The sequence below is a fragment of the Budorcas taxicolor genome, chromosome 10 (genome assembly GCF_023091745.1).
Source record: "Budorcas taxicolor isolate Tak-1 chromosome 10, Takin1.1, whole genome shotgun sequence".
In the NCBI taxonomy this organism is placed as follows: Eukaryota; Metazoa; Chordata; class Mammalia; order Artiodactyla; family Bovidae; genus Budorcas; species Budorcas taxicolor.
Genome location: NC_068919.1, coordinates 99,285,070 through 99,309,468, shown reverse-complemented (window position 1 = coordinate 99,309,468; position 24,399 = coordinate 99,285,070). Strand labels below are relative to the sequence as shown.

Sequence of the window (24,399 nt, the reverse complement as noted above, 5' to 3'; positions counted from 1 at the left end):
TCTGGCCGCTGCAAGGTCCAGCTGGCAGGGGGGCTCCAACTTGTCATCACAGAAATAAAATTCGTCACTTCTGTGTTCCCCACCTCTGTTCTTTCATGTTTAACCAGCATTCGGAATGTTTATAAACACATCAGGGCCCCTGTTTCTCTTTCCTAATTAATTCAGAAAAGGAGCAGAAAAGAGAAAGGGGCAGATCGGGCTGAGAGCAGCTTCTTTGCTTTTCTTAGAAAAGGCAGTTGAACGAATATGGGTGTCTGGTAATTTGAGAAATTGCTTGGGGCCTCTCAGTGTCTTGGTGATTCGTGGGCTAGTCCCGGACTGATCAGAATTTACGAACAGGTCTAAACTGACCAAATCCGATGGCAAACTTTCCTGCTCATAAACGAATGGACAGTGGTACTCCATTTTCCCATGCACAAGGGAGGATAAAAATTTCCACATATATTAACTTTTTAATTATTTGAAATGTATTCTTTTTAGCCCTATTTCTGAAATCCTTTTCTCTGAGGACATTGAACCCAATTTAACCTTTGTCTTGATGATTCACAGTCATCTTTCTAAACATCTAGAACTGTGCACTTTAGCGATTCCAGAATCTTAACAACCTCAAGGGTGTAGTGTTTTAATTAAGTGAGCATTTCCTCTGTTCATTGTTATCAAAAAGGCTAAAATAATAGACATGGAATAATGGAAAGAGTTCTAAACATGGAATCAAAACACTGGCCCTAATTTAAGTTTAATTGTTAGTTAGCTGCATGACTTTTAGCGAGTCACTCAACCTCTCTGAGAAAATACTTCTTCCTCTGTAAAAACAGGGTGTTGGACTGTAATATTCCCAAGACTGTTCAGATTTCTAAACTTTTCTAATTTTATGATGGAGGACCATGATATTCTCTAACGCCAGTTGTCCTAAAGGGCTACTGAGGTTGGGATTGTTTGTTTCTTTAAGATATAGTCCAAGACTGGTAAGATTTTTCTAGCTATCGTGTTGGCTTTGAAACTTTCTTCTATTCCATGGTTTGCAAACTGTAGCCTCTGGGCCAAACTTGACCTGCCACCTGTTTCTGTAAATAAAATTTTATTGGAACTCAGCCACGCTCCTTCGTTTACACATTGGTCTGTGGCTTATTTTGAGCTACACTGGTGAAGTTGAGTCGTCACAACAGAGAAAGTATGATCCATGATGCCTAAAATATTTACTCTCAGATCTTTATAGGAAAAGTTTGCCAACCTCTGCTTGGTTCTTTTTTTTTTTTCTTATAAGGCTGTCACTTTTCACTGTAATCACTTTCTCTCCTTCCAGGAATCCGTTTTAATTTACCATATCTACCTGGCTAGAGGTTAAGAAACCAGACAATACAGCTGATTAGAATTGCTTTCAAAGTAAGAGTTAATCGGTTCTGGACAAAAGTTCAAGGACGCCGAGTGGATGAGCTTTTTAGCCACTGAGAGGTCCTTCTTTCTCATTTAAATGTCTGGGTCATTGTGGAGAGCTGGCGGGCTGCAGTCCCTGGGGTCACAAAGGACCGAGTCTTTGTGAGTTGACATGACTTAGCAACTGAACACACCGCACAATCCAGGTAGCTGAAGTCTTTCCACAATTAGAAATTTCTAGAAACAGTTGCTTTCAGGTTGCTGACTGTGATGACGGATTGGCCATAACGTCTGCTTCATCCGAGTATGTATCTCTTCGCATGTATGACATCTCCTATCACGGTGAGGCTCAGTACCAGAGTCGTGAACTGAACTTGAGATCAAAAGACCCGGGTTTAGGCCCTCCTCAGCCGTCCCGTGCCTGTACGATCTTGGGCCGTCAGACCCTTTGCAAGCCTGTTTCTTCATCTGTAAAATGGGAACGGCATTCACTATGATACATCGTAGGACGTGCCGCGGGGGCTCTGTGTTTCAGCTCCTCCCTCAGCTGTGCTTTGCATCGCTTGGGTGGAGCAGGTGTGAAACCTAGACCAAATTATAGGACGTGAACTGGGCCACAGCCATGGTGGGCAAGATCACTACGCCTTAAAAATTACCTTGTGACTCCAAGTGTTTCCCCTTGTCCTCACGCCCTGGTGAGTAATCCTTGCCAGAGCGCTGGATAGGCTGAGCTCCTGATAAAGCCACGCTCTGATTGCCTGCTGGGCCCTTGTTCCTGTGACTCGTTCGATGGTTGGTGAAGTGACGGAGTTGGGGTGAGGGGAAGAGGCAGACCTTCCTGGGCCCCTAGTTGTAATGGCAGCCACCCCAGGGGTGGGGCCAGTGGTAAAGAGCCCGCCTGGCAACACAGGCAGATGTAAGGGACACGGGTTCAACCCCTGGGTTGGGAGGACCCCCTGGAGGAGGGCACGGCAACCCTCTCGGTATTCTTGCCTGGAGAATCCCGTGGACAGAGGAGCCTGGCGGGCTGCAGTCATGGGGTCACACAGAGTCTGGCCCGACTGCAGAGACTCAGCACGCGAGCGCAGCTCCAGTCCGCTGCCGGCGATGGTACTGCTCTGTGGGTGTGAGCCCCTGACTCTTTGTGACCCTGTGGACTGTAGCCTGCCAGACTCCCCTGCCCATGGAGTTTTCCAGGGAAGAATACTAGAGTGGTTGTCATTCCCTTCTCCAGGGAATCTTGCTGACCCAGAGATTGAACCTGCGTCGTCTGCCTGTACCTGCCTTGGCAGGCGGGCTCTTCACCACTGTGCTGCCGGGGAAGTACCTGTGTGCACAGATGCTGCGTGGAAAACTGCCTCCCTCTGTGGTCTGTAAGTGTCTTAAAGGCAGGCACTGTTCTTTACATTTTAGCTCCGAACCCCCATTGACTTGAACAATATCTGGCCTCGACATACGTATGTTGAATTGATTTCGGTTTTCTGGCAGCACCAAGGTTTCGTGGAGGTTGACTCTCTATGCTTACTGCCTGTCTAGAGAATAGCCATGCGTCTGTAAAATGCTCAGTGTCAGCACATAGCCATCCGGTGGAGGAATTAGCCCTTCCCTGAGGGGACAGAGGGCTTCCCTTGTAGCTCAGTTGGTAAAGAATCTGCCTGCGATGCAGGAGACCCGGGTTCCATCCCTGGGTAGGGAAGATCCCCTGGAGAAGGAAATGGCAACCCACTCCAGTATCCTTGCCTGGAAAATCTCACGGACAGAGGAGCCTGGTGGGCTGCAGTCCATGGTGCTGCAAAGAGTTGGGCATGACTGAGCGACTAACACTTACTCAAGAGACAGAAGGAGGCAGCCCCGGCTGCAGGCGCGGCAGAGCTGGGCCGAAGTTACCCCGCTGCTCACCCAGGATGGCCACGCCTTTCCATCTCTCCTGTTCTTGCCCTGACCCTGAGGCTCCACCCACTCCTCACCTTTAGTCTCTTTTGCCCCGTTGCTGCCCTCGGATAATCTGGATCAGACTGTGGGAACTGAAAAGGAAGACTGATGTGCAGCTCAGCTTGAAGGTTATCCTCAAAAGGGCTGAACCATCCATGACCCAAGACGTGTGTAAGCTTCCTTTCCTTTGGCTGCTTGGTTCAATATCTTTTTAAAAAGTTAATTAATTTTTACTGCTGTATAGTTGCTTTACAATGTGGTGTGAGCTTCGACATGAGTAAACACTTATATTTATGTGTATGGTCCTGGTGGTGGTGGTCTAGTCACTAAGTTGTACCCAACTCTTGTGACTCCACGGACTGCAGCCCACCAGGCTCCTCTGTCCATGGGATTCTCCAGGCAAGAAGACTGGAGTGGGCTGCCATTCCCTTCTCCCGGGGATCTTCCCGACCCAGGGGTCAAACCTGCGTCTCCTGCGTTGCAGGCAGATTCTTTACCATCTGAGCCCCCAGGGAAGCCATATGTTACTTTTCTCTTGCTGGGAAATGAATAACAAACACTTGGTTCCTTCATTTAAACAAATGTTGAGTCTGTGATTTGTGCCAGGCTTTGTGCTGCTTGTTAGGGTTGTAGCAGTGAAAAGCACAGAGGAGGCCTTTGCTTGCAAGGAACGTGTATGTAATTAACAAGGGCACAGACAGGTGAAGCAACTGCAAATTGTGGCGAGAAGCGATCGAGGACACGAATGGTAGGGGTCAGCTCCGGGGAGGCTGTCCCCGAACCGACACCACAGGGTACTGCTCTCCTTTCTTCTGCATTACTGAAGTCTCTCTGTGTGTTTCCTTCTGGCTGCGCTGAGTCTTCCCTGCTGCGCTGTCCAGCTGCGCAGAGCCGGGTGGGGGGGGGGGGGGGGGGGGAAGGGGGCTCCTGGCGTGTGGGCTGCTCACTGCGCTGGCTTTTCCTGCCGTGGAGCGTGGGCTCCAGGGTGCAGGGGCTTCTGCTGCTTCCTGTCCGCTCTTCGGCCCCAGACGGCAGACTCGGTGGCTTCCGCGGACGGCAGACTTGGGGGCTTCCGCGGACGGCAGACTCGGGGGCTGTGGTGCACAGGCCTAGATGCTGCACTGTCATGCGGGATCCTCCCAGGCCAGGGGTCAAACCCGTGTGCCTGGCACTGCCAGGCAGGTTCTTAACCGCTGGACCACCACGGGCTTCCCCTTTACAGAAACTTAAAATCCAGAAGGAGGAGCTTATTACGTCAATGGTGGAAAGAAGAGCTTCCAGGAGGAGGGTGCAGCGTGAGCCAAGACCCCAAGGGTGATGAAGGGGTCCTGGCTCATGTGTGGAATTGCAGCAGTGGGAATGTGGGGGGAGCGGGGCCCGGTGGAGGCCCTGGAGCTGACCCGCTTTGGGGAGGGGCGCTGGATTTATTTATGGGAAACCTGGGGCTAGGGTTAGTCCTGGAGGCCGAGTGATGTCCCTGGGTTCCACGGGATCAAGCGAAGATGAAGATGACATTCTGGTGCATTGGATGGAAGTGGGAGGGACAAGGAGGTCTTGGGATGCTGACAGAGTCTTGGAGGTGGAATTTCCTAAGATGAGAGAGATTTGGGGGAGGGGTGGAAGGACAGATTTGGGGGAGTGGCCTTAAGTTCTGCTTCGAAATGAGATGCACCGGTGGCACAGGCGCCTTTGGAGCTGATGAACGTGAACGGGGGTAACTTTTCTTGTCCGCTCGTGAGTCACACATACCATGCTCTGAAAAACGACCAGCCTTCTTGCTTACATGGGACTCTTCCCTGGATACCACTTTGTACCTGGGTTTACACCATGTCACCCCTTCAGTAAACGCTTTCAGGAGGCACTCGATAAATATCTGGTGATGGCTTGTCTGCACCGAGCATCCTGATAAGCTTGTTCAGAGCTCGACTCTGAAGCAGGAACTCTGTGGGTAAAGGGGAAGAGAGGCAAATGAAGAGGGTTTTTTTTTGGTGTGTGTGTGTGTGTGTGTGTGTGTGGTGTTGATGATGAAATGGCTACTTTTCTAAAAAGAGACTTCAGCTGAGTGGGGAGGATGAAATGAAAGCGAAACTGGCTTGAGGGACACATCTAGGCATCTGGTCCCTGCCCGCTCTCTCTTGTTCTCCAGACTCAGCGTCTCCGGTCGGCTCGGGTCTCTAGACTCCGAGGGTAGCGGCCAAGGAAAGGGAGTCAGGGTCCCACCTGCACACCCGTCTGCCCTTCCCTTTTCTGTCCATCCTTCCTTTTTCTTCTGTTTTTTTATTCCCACCTTAGAGAAGAAAAGGCGAAGTTTCCTGGAGGGAAGGGGAGGAGGAGAGTGAAGCTGAGAGCTCCACTTGGAGGTCATGGGCCCAGGGATAGCGTTTGGACCATGTCGCTGCAGTCACACACGAACCCGAATGAGTCATGAGTATTTCATGCCCTGAAAACCAGCAGGACGTCCATCATTTTCACCGCATTGTCTCAGCGTTCCGGAAGATTGAAGCTGGTGATAGCGGTACCTCTTCCTAACTCAAAAGTGCATTTCCGTGACCTGTCCCGTCTCCCCAGCTGGTGATTTTTGACAAAGCAAACTAGTAAGGGTGGCGTCTTGCGATTTTAAAAGGTAAGCATTTGTTGCATTTTTAAAAACATGTAAGTTATTTCTTCCCTGTAGGAAAGTAAGGAAATCTGTGATAAAATAATAATTAAATGCTGACAGTGCTAAATTTCTACCCAGCGTGAGCTGGCGGCAGTTTCATACCAAAACATTAGGTCATTGGAAGAAAAAAAATCTGATTAAATACCTCTGTAGGCTTTTCTGATTAGCTGTTCTTAAAATGAGTCCATGACAGTAATGAAAGGGTGTAATTTGACAGCCGCAATTTACTCTTGGAAAAAAAGGTAAAATGGAATGGTGCGTCTGAGTGAGGGTTTTTCCAGGAATTTCTTGTTGGTCTCTACTAGTGGGGTTTGTTTCATAATCGTTAGTTTCTAGCAATTTTGAAGAGCTCCCCAGCTGAAAAGCTGATTGTGTAACTGGAATGAGGGTTGAGGGACAGTCTCAGCGCCAGCCTTCCTTTTTCTTTTCTTGTCTTCTGCAGGTTTCGTATTTCAGGGGTTAAATGACCTTGATACGAGCAGGTTTGGGAAATGCAGTGTGGGTCGTGGAGAGCCTCTTACCCTGTGTATTAATTCTCTGTGCCTGGCAGCTCGCAGTGTCTCTCTGTATTAACTTGCCATAGCATGAGGGCTGCAGGCCAGATTTGATGTGAAGATGCAGTGATTACGTGGCATATGGTAAAGGCAGGGACCACCGCTAATCGCTCTGTCCCCTTTCTCCTTGACTTCTCCTGGTGATGGGAGGGTTCTTGAATTGGCAAGTGCTTTCCTCTTTCAGCCCCGTCACGCTCTCACCATCAGTAGATGCTCGAGCAGATGATTTTCTTGGCTGGGGTGTGATGGGGCATAGAGTTTCAAACCTGAAAGAGGATGCGGTGCTCACTTAGGTTAAATGCTCCCTTTCAAAGACGAGGATGCTGGGTGGAGGTCCAGCTGAGGGGTGGCTGCAGAGGGGAGCCTGGAACTCAGGTCTCCAGGTGTGCTGGTTTTCCTTTGCTGTCCTACGTCCCAGAGGCTGTAGTGAAGCCAGTGTGTTGGTGCCCTAGGGCTGCTATAACAAAATGTACCACAAGTGAAAGTGAAGTGAAAGTTGCTCAGTCATGTCCGACTCTTTGTGACCCCACGGACTGTACAGCCCATGGAATTCTCCAGGTCAGAATACTGGAGCGGGGAGCCTTTCCCTTCTCCACCGGTCTTCCCAACCCAGGGATCGAACCCAGGTCCCCCGCATTGCAGGTGGATTCTTTACCAGCTGAGCCACAAGGGAAGCCCAAGAATACTGGAGTGGGTAGCCTGTCCCTTCTCCAGGGGATCTTCCAGACCCAGGGATTGAAGCAGGGTCTCCTGCATTGCAAACTGAATGGCTTTTAAAAAATTATGTTTAATTAAAAAAATATGTGTTTACTTGACTGTGCCAGGTCTTAGGCCTGGCGTGTGGGATCTCTGTTGCAGCACGTGAGATCTTTAGTTGCGGCAAACTCTCAGTTTGAGGGATCAAACCTGGCCGCCTGCATTAGGGGTGCAGAGTCTCAGCCACTGGACCACCGGGGAGGTCACTTTATCACCAGGGAAGTGGCTTTAATTAAGGCAACAGAAACTTTTCCTCTCATATATCCTGGAGGCTGGAACGCCGAGATTGAGGTCCTGGCTGCGCTGCGCAGACTGAAGGCTCGTGGGGCCCTCCGGGCCTCTCTCTAGCTTCTGGGGGCGCTGCCAGTCCTCGCAGACCCCGGCCATGGCATCAGAGCTCCAGCCCCTGCCCCAGCGTCGGGCGCCTTTCTCCGTGTGTGCGTCTCTGAGTCTTTTCTCTCCTCGTAAGGGCGCCTCTCACACTGGACTTAGGGCCCACCTTCCTCCAGCAAAACATCATCTTAACTGATCGCATCCACACGTTTCCGAATAAGGTCACGTTCTGAGGTCCCGGGAGTTCGGGCTTCTGTGTGGTTTCGGAGGGGACACAGTTCGACACAGAACGGGTGGGCTCAGGTAAGGCTCTCCAAGGGAGGCCTTTTGGAGCTGTCGAGGGGCGATGAGTCGTTGTCACCTTCAGCTGTACTCTGAGAGCTCGTTCTGTCTCGATGCCTTTCCTGTCGAGTGCAGGAACCTGAGTCTTCTCCGTTTATTATTAATGAGGGTGATATGTAGTTTCACTTTTTAGCAGGGAGTGAGAGTGTGTGAGTCAACCCGAGGATTAGCCACAGAAAAAGGATAAAGTTAGAAACAATTCAAAGACAAGATTTGAGCTGCAGACATTATTATGGAGATGCTCTGGGTTCTTTTTCCATCTCATTAAAGTCCTTCAGTTTGGAGAGCTCGTTCTATTTATTCTTATGCCTGCATGCGTGCTCAGTCGTATACTAGTTCTATATTTATTTATAATTTAGAATAATTATAATTTAGAATATACAGTAATTTATTCTATATTACTTATTCTGTAATTTATTCAGCAGTCACAATTATCCTACTTGTCTCCTTAAGTATTATTTTTTTCACTCTCCCCTCACTCTAAATTTAGGCTTCCCTCATAGCTCAGCTGGTAAAGAATCCACGTGCAATGCCCAGAGACCCGGGTTCAATTCCTGGGTCGGGAAGATCTGCTGGAGACGGGATAGGCTACCCACTCCAGTATTCTTGGGCTTCCCTGGTGGCTCAGCTAGTGAAGAATCCACCAGCAATGCGGTAGACCTGGGTTGGATCCCTGGGTTGGGAAGATTCCCTTGGAGAAGGGAGGATTCCATGGACTGTATAGTCCATGGGGTCTCAGAGAATTGGACACGACTGAGCAACTTTTACTTTAACTTTTTCACTCTACATTCACCTTCTGGAAAGCGTGCAATTTGATTTTATTATTTATTCACTTATTTGGCTGCATCGGGTCTTAGTCGCCGCACGTGGGGTCTTTCATTATAGCAAGCGGGCTTAGTTGTGGCATGTGGGATCTCATTAATAATCCCCCACCAGGGACTGAACCTGCGTCCCCTGAATTGGCAGATGATGCCTCACCCCTGGACCACCAGGGAAGGCTCAACATTTTCCTCCCTCCTGTCCTGTCGCGCTCCAGACAGTCCGTCTCGGCGCCCGTTTCCTGCCGGGGCTGTCTGCCTGAGCTTGCCCCGCTGAGCCTCTTTCAGACCACACTGCCCCGCTGGTTGGCCTGCAGACGTCGTCGGACCGTCCGCCCTCCCGCCCCGCTGTGGCTCCTTTGGCCGTGTTCAGCGTCCCCTCTCCTCTCTGCCCTTCCGGACACCAGCCGCCCTCAAAGCCTCCATCGCCCCTCTGCGGTTGATACTGCCCGGACAGGTGATCTCCTCCTGAGCGAAGGCCTGTAGGACCTCTTGTCAGGAGCGCACAGGTCAGCCTCTCCTGCTCTCTCACTAGAGGAGTCGTGCGTTAGCAGCCACGGGCCCTGCCTCCTAGCGCGGTTCTGCCGTGGAGACTTTGTGTGGCCGTGGGACACGTCTAGGGCTGCCTGTCTCGTCATGGTTCTGTGAGGAGCAGGTGAGACAGGACCTGAAAGCTATATGAGACTCGTCTCTTCCTTTCTCTCTTGTTGGCTGCTCTGGGCCCTCCCTGTTGTGCGCGGGCTCCTCTCCAGCGGCGCGGCCCCGGTATTTCCTGGCGGGGGCATCTTTTGTTGTGGGGCATGGATTCTAGAACACGTGGGTGCAGTCGTTGGGGCATGCGAGCCTGGTTGTCCCTTGGCATGTCGCATCTCCCTCGACCAGAGATTGAACCCGCGTCCCCTGCGTTGCAAGGTGGATTCTGATCTCACTACTTAAATAGTAATTACTTAACGCAACTCAGTTTACTTATCCGTCAGTCAGTCAGTTCAGTAGCTCAGTCGTGTCGACTCTTTGCGACCCCATGAACCGCAGCACGCCAGCCTCCCTGTCTATCGCCAACTCCCGGAGTTTACTCAAACTCATGTTCATCGAGTGGTGCCATCCAACCATCTCATCCTCGGTCATCCCCTTCTCCTCCTGCCCCCAATCCCTCCCAGCATCAGGGTCTTTTCCAATGAGTCAGTTCTTCGCATCAGGTGGCCAAAGGATTGGAGTTTCAGCTTCCGCATCTGTCCTTCCAATGAACATTCAGGACTGATTTCCTTTAGGATTGACTGGTTGGATCTCCTTGCAGTCCATGGGACTCTCAAGAGTCTTCTCCAACACCACAGTTCAAAAGCATCAATTCTTCTGCACTCAGCTTTCTTCACAGTCCAACTCTCACATCCATACATGACCACTGGAAAAACCATAGCCTTGACTAGACGGACCTTTGTTGGCAAAGTAATGTCTCTGCTTTTTAATATGCTGTCTAGATTGGTCATAACTTTCCTTCCAAGGGGTAAGCTTCTTTTAATTTCATGGCTTCAGTCACCATCTGCAGTGATTTTGGAGCCTCCAAAAATAAAGTCAGCCACTGTTTCCACTGTTTCCCCATCTATTTGCCATGAAGTGATGGGACCGGATGCCATGATCTTCGTTTTCTGAATGTTGAGTTTTAAGCCAACTTTTTCATTCTCCTCTTTCAGAAACTTTCATCAAGAGGCTTTTTAGTTCTTCTTTGCTTTCTGCCATAAGGGTGGTGTCATCTGCATATTTGAGGTTATTGATATTTCTCCCGGCAATCTTGATTCCAGCTTGTGCTTCATCCATCCCAGCATTTCTCATGATGTACTCTGTATAGAAGTTAAATAAGCAGGGGGACAATATACAGCCTTGACGTACTCCTTTCCCACCTTGGAACCAGTCTGTTGTCCTATGCCCAGATCTAACTGTTGCTTCTTGACCTGCATACAGATTTCTCAGGAAGAAATCAGGTGGTCTGGTATTCCCATCTCTTGAAGAATTTTCCACAGTTTATTGTGATCTACACAGTCAGAGGCTTTGGCATAGTCAATAAAGCAGAAATAGATGTTTTTCTGGAACTCTTGCTTTTTCCATGATCCAGTGGATGTTGGTGATTTGATTTCTGGTTCCCCTGCCTTTTCTAAATCCAGCTTGAACATTTGGAAGTTCACAGTTCACTTACTGTTGAAACCTGGCTTGGAGAATTAGTCATCTGTAAAATGGAACTATTAATCAATAGTACTTGGTGAGTGTTACTATGCTAAAGCCCATGGGACAGTACCCTGGAGAAGGAAATGGCAACCCACTCCAGAGAGTTCCACAGATGCAGGAGCCTGGTGGCCTAGTGCATGGGGCTGTGAAGAGTCGGACACGACTGAGGGACGAGCGTGTGGGACGGCACCTGACTCGTGGCGGTGGCCACCCTCACCTCCTCACGGTCAGTGTCTTCGGACGGGACCTTGGCCCCGTGCGGATGCAGGCTGAGCTTTGGCACCTCTCCCTTGCATAGGCTGGACGCTGGTACCGGACGCTCCATAAACACTTGCTGGCGGAGTTGTGAGCTCCAGTCTTGCTCCTTTGTGCAGTACTCACATTAACTTTTTTCTCTCTCTTTTCCCAGGGCATTAAAATTCCCACTGATCACTCTGGAGCTTGGAAGTTTTTAAATGAATAGAAATCAACTCTCTGACAGCAGTGCTGATTTGGGCTCCAAGCCTAAATTAGTGTGATAGGTGAATCGCTGTGGTAATGCAGACGCCATCGTTCACAAGCGGTCCACCTTCATTTTCTGTTGATACCTCCTCATCAGGATGTAACACGGGCGTGTTTTGAAATGGAATGTCCTCTATTAGTTTAATTGAGCGTAGTTCTTAGTGTCAAGGTTTGTGTAATGTCCCCGTAGTCACCCTTGGAAGACGTTGTTCTACAGACTGGCGGGACAGAACATTTCTGGCATAGCTTTCGGTTCCATGTCTGGTGTAAGGTAGCATTCCTGGTCATCTCAGTTGAGGCTGTTCCTCCCGTATCCCTGAGCTCACACTCAGGGCTGATTTCAGCCAGAAGGCGCCTGGACCCCCATACCTGTCATTTATTACCAACATCCTTTCCAGCTGGCCTAGGCACGTTGTTCAGTTACTAAGTCATGTCTGATACTTCGCGACCCCATGGACTGAAGCATACCAGGCTTCCCTGTCCTTCACTGTCTCCCGGAGTTTGCCCAAACTCAGGTCCATTGAGTCAGTGAGGCCATCCAGCCATCTCATCCTCTGTTACCCCTTCTCGTCCCGCCTTCAATCTTTCCCAGCGCCTGGGTCTTTTCCAATGAGTTGGCTTTTGGCATCAGGAGGCCAAAATATTGGAGAAGATTCCAGCACCATCAGTTCTTCGGTGCTGAGCCTTCTCACATCCATACACATGACCGCTGGAAAAACCATAGACAGACCTCGGTAGGCAAAGTGATGGCTCTGCTTTTTACTATGCTGTCTAGGTTGGCCATAGCTTTTGTCCCAAGGAGCGAGCGTCCTTTCATAGGCATGGGCGTGGTAGGTGTTGCCTGCTCTAAATAATCTGGAGCAAAATCTGTTGGAAATTTCTGAGCTGAGACTGCGTCTGGAGGCCACAGAGCAGAGTTAGGAAGCGGAGCCCGGTTTGCAGCGCCGGCTCGTCTAGCGGTCGGCTGTGTGGTCCTGAGAGAGTTGCGGCCTCAGGGCCCTGTGTGAAGCGCCTGTGCCGGCGACTGGCTCGCGGGACGCATGCAGTGAGTGGCGTAACCGGTTTTCTCTTTCTTTTGAATTCCTCAGAGATAACATACGTAAGTCACTTGCAAGCAAGTAATACTTGCTGGGCGGTGTAATTTTGGGTCCATAACCATAAGTCATGGTGAAATAATGAGACTCAGACTTGTAAACCGGCGTAGAGTCACTTCTAAAATCAGTGACAAGTTTGCCGCTGCTCGTAAAGCATAAAGCCCAGGGCCAGAGTTTTGGTGTCCAGAGTGTCTGGATCGGGACTGAGCTAGATGCGTAACTGGGGGCAGGACGTGGTTGCCCCTCTTTGCCTCCAGTCAAGCCGAGGGTGGCCCCCGTTCTTTCTTCTGTGACCCTGGGTGGGGGGGCGGCGCGTGGCCACGTCCCGGACTTGCTGATGCTCGTGATGGGCTTGTGCCAGGAAGAGTCGCCGGGCGGACCCTCACTGTCTTGGAGAGACCACCTCTCCCCGCAGGGTGTATTTGAACTAGCGTAGCGGCCTCTTTCTCCTCAAAGAGCATCTCCCCTCTTCCCCGACCCCCTCCCTTCAGGGGTGAGGGGAACTTGGCTTCCGGACCCGAATTGTTCACAGAAGCTCTGATACGTCGGGCGGAAAGCGGCAGTCCTGGCTTGCTCCTGGTTCTCCTCCTGTGTCCTTGTCCGTGGCCGCGCCGGGTCTTCGTGGCTGTGTGTGGCCTTTTCTCCAGCCGCAGGAGGCAGGCCCGCTCCTTTGCGGTGAGTGGCTCTCCGCGGAGGTCGTCTCCTTGCGGAGCGCGGGCTCCCGGACTTGAGTCGTGGTGGGCAGGCTCGGGGCCTGTGGCTCGCAGTTTAGTTGCTCTGCAGGATGTGGTTTCTTCCTGGACGGGGGGCTGAACCTGTAGCCTCCACGATGTCAGGTGGACTCTCAACCCCTGGACCAGAAAAGTCCACCCTACGACCTCGGCGTTGTACTTTCTCACCTTTCGGAAGAGCTGTGTCTTCCTCAGGTGCTGAAAAGCCAAGTGGGCATCTTAGGTGACGGATGAAGAGCTGTTTCGAGGTCAGAGCAGCTGAAGCCTGCTCTGAGGCAAGCAGATTGCAGGGACGCAGCGAGCGTCTCAGAAGGGCGTGAGCACTCGGTGGCACCCACCTTGCCCTGTGGGCACCCCTGCCTTGCAGGTGGCTCCCCAGGGCCCGCTTGTGGCAGGGCTGCGTGGCCTGCTTTGTCCCTCGCCCCTGATGCTCGCCTCCCCCGAGGGATGGGCGGGCCCTGATCCTCAGACGGAAACGTCACCTGTGCAGAGTGAAGGACGCCCCTTGCAGGGCCCCTGCCACCGTGTCCAGCCACGGCCTTGAGTCTTGCTTCTCTTCTGTGTGGTGTCCTTGTGCATTGCTTCAGTCATGTCCAGCTCTTTGCGACCCCATGGACTGCAGCCCGCCAGGCTCCTCTGTCCGTGGGATTCTCCAGGCAAGAACACTGCAGTGGGTTGCCATGCCCTCCTCCAGGGGATCTTCCCCACCCAGGGATCGAACCCGCGTCTCTTATGTCTCCTGCACTGACAGGCGGGTTTTTTCATCATGAGTGCCACCTTTGAAGCCCAAGCTGGCTGTCTTTATCGGTTCCCTAAACTGGGCCCACCCCTGTTTCTGAGCCCGAGCCTTCCGGCTTGCCCAGCCCAGTCCAGACCCTCCCCGCCGGGATCAGCCCGGTTGAGGGGCCCTGTTCACCTCCACCCGCCCTGCCCCTCAGCTTTGAGCTCCTGGCTCACCCAGCCTGCTTTCTGTCTTCCCACTGCCTCTTCCCTGCACTCACTCACTTGTTCCCTGCCCCCTGTGCTTTGTACATGTGGAGACAATTCATGCAGGTTTTAGTCGTATGTTCCTGGCCAAGGTAGACAGAGAGAGAGAGATGTCTGTAGAAGTATGAGCCAGTCTGTCCCTCTTGTCCCATCGGTCACGACACGTGGTGAATTTTTATATCTGAAACTGCACAACCCGGCCAGAAGCCAGGCTTGAGACTTGAACCCACTGTCTGTTAATCGAGATCACACACCTGGTCTCAGCGCTTAGTGAAGCTCAGGCTGTAATGTCTCACTGCAGAAAGAATTCAGCGAGAGACAAAGTGTTTGGTAAGAAGCTGATTTATTTAGAGAGGTCCACCCTCCAGAGATAGACACAGTCCATCTCAAAAGGCGAGAAGAGCTTTGAGATGAGCATAGTGAGACGGACAGAGCGTGGTCTATCTCAGACGGCGAGAGCCCTCGAAATGTGGTGTGGTTAGTTCTTATGGGCTGGATAATTTCATGGGCTAATGAGTGGGATTATTATTCCAACTTTTAGGGGGAAGGGGCCGAGGTTTCCAGGAAATCGGGCTGCCACCTGCATTTTGACCTTTTATGGTTGGCCTCAGAACTGTCATGGTGTTGGAGGGCGTGTCGTCTCGATGCTAATGTATCAGGTGAGACTCAAGGGCCCCCAGAAGCCGCATCCTGTGCCATCGTGGACCCGGTGGGCTCTAGCCAGTTTCCTCACGTCCTCAGGGCTGTCAAAGCTTCCCTAGTGGCTCAGTGAGTAAAGAATCCACCTGCAAAAAAAAAAGAAGAAGAATCTGCTTGCAGTGCAGGAGACCCTGGTTCGATCCTTGGGTCAGGAAGATTCCCCTGGAGGAGGGCATGGCAACCCACTCCAGTGTCCTTGCCTGGAAAATCCCATGGACAGGGGAGCCTGGCGGACTGCAGTCCAGGGTGTCGCAAAGAGGCGGACTCGACTGAGTGACTGAGCGCGCGCAGGGGTATGTGATTCCTTTAAAGGTTGTGCCCCGTCCCCTTCCCTCCTGATAGTGAATGCTTCTCAATCGAGTCTGACTCTTTGCAACCCATGAACTGCAGCCCACCAGGCTCCTCTGTCCATGGAATTTTTTAGGTAAGAATACTGGAGTGGGCTGCCAATTCCCTTCTCCAGGGGATCTTCCAGGCCCAGGGATTGAATCCAGTCTCCTGCTTTGCAGGCACATTCTTTACCGTCTGCGCCACCAGGGAAGTCCGGTAGGAGGGAACCCCTTCCCTCCTGTTTCACATCTTTAACGTTCCTCTGTCTTAATTTTTAAATTTTAAAGTAATTTTGTCTGTTGACTAAAAAGTTGCACACCATAGAGTTGCGAGTTAAGTTTTATTTGGGGCGAAAAGAGGACTGCAGCCTGGGAGACAGCACCTCAGATGCTCTGAGAGACTGCTCCACAGAGGCAGTGGGGGAAGGTCAAGATACAAGATGCTGGTGCAGGGGGAGTCCAGTGCAATCGAGGACTCATTTTACAGAAGGCTTTCTGCCAGTCACGGGGAGCTGATGTCACCGGGAAGGGATTTAGTGCTTCTTTAGATATGAGGAGATGCAAGGACTGGGACCATGAAGTCAGGTCCTGAAAATACCTGAACTGTCTGAAGACCTGCTCCACCAGTTTCCCTGGAGCACAGAGTGCCTCACTCTCCACCCCGAGCGCCCCTCAGTGGGTGTTGAAGGTCGGCAGCTGCCGCAGCTCAGGGTTCAGCCTCCAGAGACGGATGAAGAGTGCCCTTGTTGTTATTCACTCGCTGGCAGATACTCTTGGCAAGTGCCAGGGTGTAGTTGACATGTCTGTACTTGCTGTTTCTACTTCTGCATAACGTGAGCTCACCTGTTGTGATGTTAAGCACCTCCTCTGTGCAGTGGAATCTTTGCCTTCAGCACTGGCCCTGCCCCAGTGGGTGGATCTAATGCTGCAGACCTGCTGGGAGGCCTGCTCTAACCGGCCAGCCCAGCGGAATTGGGCTGGAGGGCGGGACACGGGTCGCTCTCAGGTCCGGCTGGCTGAAGCCAGGGGTCGTGCCCCCCAACGTGGTTTCGCCTCTCTGAGAGTGGCCCACCTTCCAGGTGTTCAGCAGACCCCATCTCTCAGTCTCCTGCTCTCGTGTGGGCCCGGGGCTCCAGCACGCGCCAGGGCATTTCTGCATGATCCGGACATGCTTGGTCTCCCAGAATTTTTCTGAAGGGTGAATACTAACCTTTACTCAGGGTGGAAATTAGGGAGAGTTCTGTGGACAGGGCTGCCTTTGAAGGGAATAGATGAGCTGAAGTGTTAGCTGCTCCGTCGTGTCCGACTCTCTGCGACCCCATGGACTGTGGCCTGGCCGGACTCCTCTGCCCCTGGGATTCTCCAGGCCAGAAGACTGGAGTGGGTCGCTGTAACTGAATTAGAGGAGGAAATGGACGCCTTTCACTGAAGGCATCAGCTCAGATTTGTGAAATACCACTCACCGTACGTTCTGGCCACTGGCCTTGGAGACGGTCGAGACCTTGGGTGACAGTCTCGAGAATTTTGGATGGAAGTCCCGTATGGCGCTAGAGTGTCTGCGCGCCACACTCCCCACCTGCCGCAGCCCAGCCTGAACCTCCACGGGGCCCACCGAGCCCTTTCCTGCCCCGAAGGGTCCGGTGGCAGCCAGCCAGGCCCTCAGAGGCAGCTCTGATTGTATTTTTCTCTTTCTGCTTTTGTCCCCATCGCTAACAGCTCTGGATTCCCCTGCCCAACTGCCCTCCCCCACCCCACCGCCCCAAGACAGGGCAGAAGGTTTTCCAGCTCTTTTAGGTCCTTCCTGGCTCTCTTCCCAAACTAGCCGGTGTCTTCTACCCCGAGCCCCTTCCTGGTAGACCAGAGACCAGCTCCCCAGGGAGAGGCTACAGTATACTTGGTGATCAGTATTCCGCGCTGAACCCAGAAGCATTCCTTGCCAATAGCACCACATTGACCGGCCCCTGTGGCTCGCGACCTTCTCCTCCTCTGCCCTCAGAGGGCTCCTCCCTATGGGAGTTTCTGCCCTGATTCTGCCCCCAGAACACTGAACATGGGAGGTCCCCTCTGGGCCCCCTCCTCCGGGGGAGGGTGCATCAGTCCTCCTCTGTCTCTCCTCCACCTGGTGCTCAGCCCTTCCAGGGTGCTGATAACAGGCTGATGTGCACGAGAGTCAGCGCTTGTCTTGGCTTTAGCCTGAACCACAGAATGAGAACAAGTAGAATTTTAGTTTCCCTTATTGCCATACGATGAAAACCGGCCAATAGAAAATGCAAAGTTATCATTAGGAAAAAAGAGGCTTCTTTTCTTTTTCGCCTTTTCTGCAATCTAAAAGGCATTTAACATAGTTGACAGCCACATAAATGCACACACTCCACACACGAATCATCCAACTGAAAGGTGAGCTACACGAATTCTAGTCTTGGCTGCAAACCTCCAGTGAGCTCTTTGGTCAGACCTTCAGACAATCAAAACCTTCGCTTCCCTGCCTATGAAATGGGAGTAATATCTTCGTGCATCCTTACCAGCTTATTGCAATTATTCTTTAGTGTTTTTTTTAAAAAATTTATTGCTGTGTACTTGATTTACATGGAGAAGGCAATGGCACCCCACTCCAGTCCTCTTGCCTGGCAAATCCCATGGACAGAGGAGCCTGGTGGGCTGCCGTCTATGGGGTCCCACAGGGTCAGACATGACTGAAATGACTTAGCAGCAGCAGCACCACGCATGCATCAATCCCAATCTCCCAGTTAATCCCCTCCCCTTTATCCCCATAGCCACGAGTATGTAATCTACATATGTAATTCCCTTTCTGTTTTTTAGATAAGTTCATTTATACCTGCTTTTTTTTTAGACTCCACATATAGACAATATCGCGTGACATAGTCTGTCCCTGTCTGACTGTCTTCCCTTCCCGGATCATCTCCGGGTCCATCCATGTTGCTGCAAATGGCATCGCTCTGTTCTTTTTTTATGCTGAGTAACAGTCCACTGTATACAGGTACCGCGTCTTCTTTATGCATTTCTCTGTTGATGGGAGTTATTAAGTTAGATAATATATGAATGAGCCTAAGCAACTACAAAGTGAAAGTGAAGCCGCTCAGTCGTGTCCAACTCTTTGCGACCCGTAGACTGTAGCCCACCAAGCCTCTCCGCCCATGGGATTCTCCAGGCAAGAGTACTGGAGTGGGTTGCCATTTCCTTCTCCAGGGGATCTTCTTGACCCAGGGATCGAACCCAGGTCTCCCACATTGCAGGCAGACGCTTTAAAGCGTCTTAAAGGTTAAAGTGTCTTAACGAACTACAAAGAACTATACAAAGACTGGTGTGGATATTATCTGCTAGAGAGGCTGCCTTTGATGAAAAAAAAAAAGCAAGTGACAGAAAGTCACTTAAGATATGAACATACAGTTGATAGGGAAGAAAATAAATGGTTCTTAAAGATATGAAAAGATCCCTACCCTCCCTGCTGATAAGAGAAATAGAAACTAAAACTTTAGGAGATCATGTTTGCTTGTCAGGGTCTCTCTCCCTTTAGTTGCTCAATCCTGTCCAACTCTTGCGACACCGTGGACTGTAGCCTGCCAGGCTCCTCCGTCCATGGGATTCTCTGTCCATGGGATTCTCCAGGCAAGAATACTGCAGTGGGTAGCCACTTCTTTCTCCAGGGAATCTTCCCCACCCAGGAATCAAACCCAGGTCTCCTGCATTGCAGGCAGATTCTTTACCAACTGAGCTATGAGGAAAGCCCCACTTGTCAGGTTGGTGAAGTTCAAAACAGTTGGTAGTGCTGTGTGTTAGCCAAGGTGAGGAGGAGATCCACATTGCTGGGGGCCGGGGTGGTGTATGAATCGATACGGTTGCTAGAAAGTCACGTTGGTAATGTTAACTGAAATGAAGGCGCAAAAAAGCAACATGGCTGTCTGGGGAGGCCTTGCAGATAGCTGTGAAAAGAAGAGAGGCGGAAAGCAAAGGAGAAAAGGAAAGATATAAGCATCTGAATGCAGAGTTCCAAAGAATAAATAACAAGGAGAGATAAGAAAGCCTTCTTCAGCGATCAATGCAAAGAAATAGAGGAAAAGAACAGAATAGAAAAGACTAGAGATCTCTTCAAGAAAGTTAGAGATACCAAGGGAACATTTCATGCAAAGATGGGCTCGATAAAGGACAGAAATGGTATGGACCTAACAGAAGCAGAGGATATTAAGAAGAGGTGGCAAGAATACACAGAAGAACTGTACAAAAAAGATCTTCATGACCCAGATAATCATGATGATGTGATCACTCATCTAGAGCCAGACATCCTGGAATGTGAAGTCAAGAGGGCCTTAGAAAGCATCACTATGAACAAAGCTAGTGGAGGTGATGGAATTCCAGTTGAGCTATTTCAAATCCTGAAAGATGATGCTGTGAAAGTGCTGCACTCAATATACCAGCAAATTTGGAAAACTCAGCAGTGGCCACAGGACTGGAAAAGGTCAGTTTTCGTTCCAATCCCAAAGAAAGGCAATGCCAAAGAACGCTCAAACTACCACACAGTTGCACTCACCTCACGTGCTAGTAAAGTAATGCTCAAAATTCCCCAAGCCAGGCTTCAGCAATACGTGAACCGTGAACTCCCTGATGTTCAAGCTGGTTTTAGAAAAGGCAGAGGAACCAGAGGTCAAATTGCCAACATCTGCTGGATCATGGAAAAAGCAAGAGAGTTCCAGAGAAACATCTCTTTCTGCTTTATTGACTATGCCAAAGCCTTTGACTGTGTGGATCACAATAAACTGTGGAAAATTCTGAAAGAGATGGGAATACCAGAGCACCTGACCTGCCTCTTGAGAAATCTGTATGCAGGTCAGGAAGCAACAGTTAGAACTGGACATGGAACAACAAACTGGTTCCAAATAGGAAAAGGAGTCCATCAAGGCTGTATATTGTCATCCTGCTTATTTAACTTATATGCAGAGTACATCATGAGAAACGCTGGACTGAAAGAAACACAAGCTGGAATCAAGATTGCTGGGAGAAATATCAGTAACTTCAGATATGCAGATGACACCACCCTTATGGCAGAAAGTGAAGAGGAACTAAAAAGTCTCTTGATGAAAGTGAAAGAGGAGAGTGAAAAGTTGGCTTCAAGCTCAACATTCAGAAAACGAAGATCATGGCATCCGGTCCCATCACTTCATGGGAAATAGATGGGGAAACAGTGGAAACAGTGTCAGACTTTTTTTTTGGTGGGGGGGGAGTCCAAAATCACTGCAGATGGTGACTGCAGCCATCAAATTAAAAGACGCTTACTCCTTGGAGGAAAAGTTATGACCAACCTAGATAGCATATTCAAAACAGAGACATTACTTCGCCAACTAAGGTCCATCTAGTCAAGGCTATGGTTTTTCCTGTGGTCATGTATGGATGTGAGAGTTGGACTGTGAAGAAAGCTGAGTGCCGAAGAATTGATGCTTTTGAACTGTGGTGTTGGAGAAGACTCTTGAGAGTCCCTTGGACTGCAAGGAGATCCAACCAGTCCATTCTGAAGGAGATCAACCCTGGGATTTCTTTGGAAGGAATGATGCTGAAGCTGAAGCTCCAGTACTTTGGCCACCTCATGAGCAGAGTTGACTCATTGGAAAAGACTCTGATGCTGGGAGGGATTGGGGCCAGGAGTTGGGGACGACCGAGGATGAGATGGCTGGATGGCATCATGGACTCGATGGACGTGAGTCTGGGTGAGCTCCGGGATATGGTGATGGACAGGGATGCCTGGCGTGCTGCGATTCATGGGGTCGCAAAGAGTCGGACACGACTGAGTGACTGAAATGAACTGAGTTCCATTTCTTGAAATTTATCTGACAAATGAGCTTGCCCTTGTGCAAAATAAGGCATCTCTGTATTTACTGATCTTTACTCATCGGGAATGACTGAAGATATTTTAAGTGAAAAATGCTGAGTACAGTTTACAAAAAAAGGTTGTTTTTTTTTTGTCTTTTAACAAAGGAAAGAACTGCTAATATTTGCATAGATTATGTCTGAAAAGATACTCCAGAATTAGATAATTGTTTCAGGGTTTTTTTCTTTCTTTGTCCCCCTCACCTCCAACTTTGGTAGTAATTGCTATTTTTTGTTTGTCTACTGCCCAGGAGTAGAATTGGGTGGCTGGTGACAGGGGTGATAAGATTACTTACTTTTCACTGCATATCCTTTCTAACCTTTTGAATTTTGTCCATATGCAGCCATTACCAATTTTTTTTTTTTAATTGAAACAAAACGGAAGTAAGCAAAACGTCAAAGTGAACCCAAAGCCTTATAGATGGAGCCCCAACTCTACTTTTCTTGCTAAAATAAAGCAACAAAAAATGAAAGGAAGAAAGTCATTTAAGAGGAATTGCTCAGGTTTTTTTGTTTTGCCTTTTCCTGCCCTTCTCCATGCTTGACTTTCATATGCCTGTCTGAGAGTATTTTCCTTTCAGTCTTTGGGAAACTAACTTGAGCTGGCTCCTTACAACTGCAAAAAGATTTCATTTCATGATTCTAAGGAACCAAACGGTCGTGTCCGTGCTCTCCCCTTGATCTGCCAATCTTTATTTCTGAGATCTGAGTCACCCTTGAGAAGTTGTGAGCATCAAACCTAAACCTAGATATTCATTTTCCCTGACTTCCCAATGAGCAATGGCAGTGGCTGAAAAGGACCCTTGGGGCCTGCCACCCAGGGATTCATCTCCAGGGTAATTAAATAGCTGTTCGGGGGCTGCGGATCCTAACTGGGTATTGAACATCTTGTTAGGAGACAAGTTCTGCGTTTCAGCTTTATTAGGAATTACAAATTGTGTATTTGGGGATTATACCTCCCGTGTTCTGCTTTCTTTATTTTTACATATTATTTAAGCAAGAAGGTCCTTAAATGGGCTTGTCTTATAACTTGATTAACCCACAAGCACTGCTTTGTAGAGCTTTTCTTTACCAGCTTGTCCCCGTTGTGTGATTATGGGGAGCTCTGCGTCTTCATTGCTGTGAAGGCCAAATGGAGCCCTCTGGACCAGGTGGGGCCTCTTGAAGGTTTTCAAGTGAGGAAAGCCCCCATGGGCTCTTGCCACATGAGGTGTTCGAAAGAGCCCCTTCATATTGACCTACCGTCACCTTCAACGAGGAGAAATCAGCACAGCCCACGTGAAGATGCCCTTCAGGTGCCAGTAAAGAGCTTATTTTATTGTGTATGTGGACCGTTTGGCGTTAAAGGCTAAGGGTCGTGTTTACATTTCCATTAAAGTCACCTGCCTGTTGGAATGGGTTCAGCTTGTTTATACATTATTCATACCTGTAAGTCAGAGAGGAAGTTTGATTTTGTGCCACGTGTGTGAACTGCACGCCTCTGTTTGCTGGTAGGGACTCGGATTCAGCTAATATTTTCACAGACCCTTTCCAGCAATCCTTATAGCCTCACTTAAGCAAACAAATAGTTATATCCTTTACAAAACAACGGAGCACACGATTCCGAGTGATTTTTCAGATGCTCTTTACAATGATTGGCCCAAGGCCTATCCTAACATCATGTACTATGGAAGCAACTCTGAGTTCTTTGAAGAAGAAAGAAAAATCTCGAGGCAACAGATTTCCTTCTGTTTTCCTTCAAGTGGTTGGCTCCAGTTCAGTAATTAGTTTTATGTAGCTTATAAAGTCCTGAAAATGATTGTGTAGACATTGCTACCTTTCCGTAGGTGACTGTTATTACAAGGTTCCCAGTCTCTCTGGAGTTCCAGCTTTTTGGAGTCTTTGCAAAAGAACTTTGGCCATGGCGTGAGATTAAAACAGAAGCAGAGGAACCAGATAGCCTTGGCAAGGGCAGACTCTGATGTCCAAGACTGAGTCACAGTGAGGTCCTGCAGATAGAGTGCGCCCCAAGGCAGCAGCTCTCTGCCAGAAAGGAAGAAGGTGTTGGAGTGGGAACTACGGGGACTCTCTTCTCTGTGCGCGTCCTGAGGAGGGCTTCCCTGTGGCCCAGATGGTAGAGAATCTGCCTGCAGTGCAGGAGACCTGGGTTCGATCCCTGGGGTGGGAAGATCCTCTGGAGAAGTGAACAGCAACCCACTGCAGTGTTCTTTCCTGGAGAATTCCATGGACAGAGGAGCCTAGTGGGCTACAGTCCATGGGGTCGCAAAGAGTCGGACACGACTGAGCGACTAACACTACGACTACTGCTGCTGAGTACTCACCACACACTCAGCTCTGTGCCAGCTGCTCACACGCTGTGCAGAGACGGAGCGGTCGGCCAGACGGAGGGGCCCACCACCCGCTGTGCAGAGACGGAGCGGTCGGCCAGACGGAGGGGCCCACCACCCACTGTGCAGAGACGGAGTGGTCGGCCAGACGGAGGGGCCCACCACCCACTATGCAGAGACGGAGCGGTCGGCAAGACGGAGGGGCCCACCACGCACCACGCACTCTGCAGGGACAGAGTGGTTGGCTAGATGGAGGGGACCCACCACGCGATGTGCAGGGACGGAGCGGTCGGCCAGACGGAGGGACCCACCACCCACTCTGCAGAGACAGAGCGGTCGGCAAGACGGAGGGGCCCACCACGCACCACGCACTCTGCCGGGACAGAGTGGCTGGCTAGATGGAGGGGACCCACCACACACTGTGCAAGGACGGAGCGGTCGTCCAGACAGAGGGGCCCACCGTGCGCTGTGCAGGGGCGGAGTGGTCGGCCAGTTGGAGGGACCCACCACGTGCTGTGCAGGGACGGAGTGGTTGGCCAGTTGGAGGGACCCACCACGTGCTGTGCAGGGACGGAGCGGTCAGCCAGACGGAGGGACCCACCACCCACTCTGCAGAGACGGAGTGGTCATCCAGACAGAGGGGCCCACCATGCACTGTGCAGGGATGGAGTGGTCGGCCAGTTGGAGGGGACCCACCATGCATGTGTGCCGTGCGCAAGGCCACTTTAGTTGTGTCCAACTCTTTGCAACCCCATGAACTATAGCCTGCCAGACTCCTCTGTCCATGGGACTCTCCAGGCAAGAATACTGGAGTGGGTTGCCGTGCCCTCCTCCAGAGGATCTTCCCGACCCAGGGATCGAACCCACGT

At 50.5% G+C, this 24,399-nt stretch overlaps 1 protein-coding gene across 5 annotated transcripts in view; it reads left to right on the top strand.

Annotated features, from left to right (window-relative positions):
• Positions 1–24,399, top strand: part of FOXN3 (forkhead box N3) — a 450,721-nt gene that overhangs the window by 38,642 nt on the left and 387,680 nt on the right. The window contains exon 1 of one of the 5 annotated variants that reach the window (XM_052646568.1): positions 5,898–5,929. The exons of the other annotated variants lie outside the window; for them this stretch is intronic. The gene's annotated coding sequence lies outside the window, so the exon portion shown is untranslated. Of the gene's footprint in view, positions 1–5,897; positions 5,930–24,399 lie in introns of those variants that run through there. 5 annotated transcript variants of the gene reach the window in all.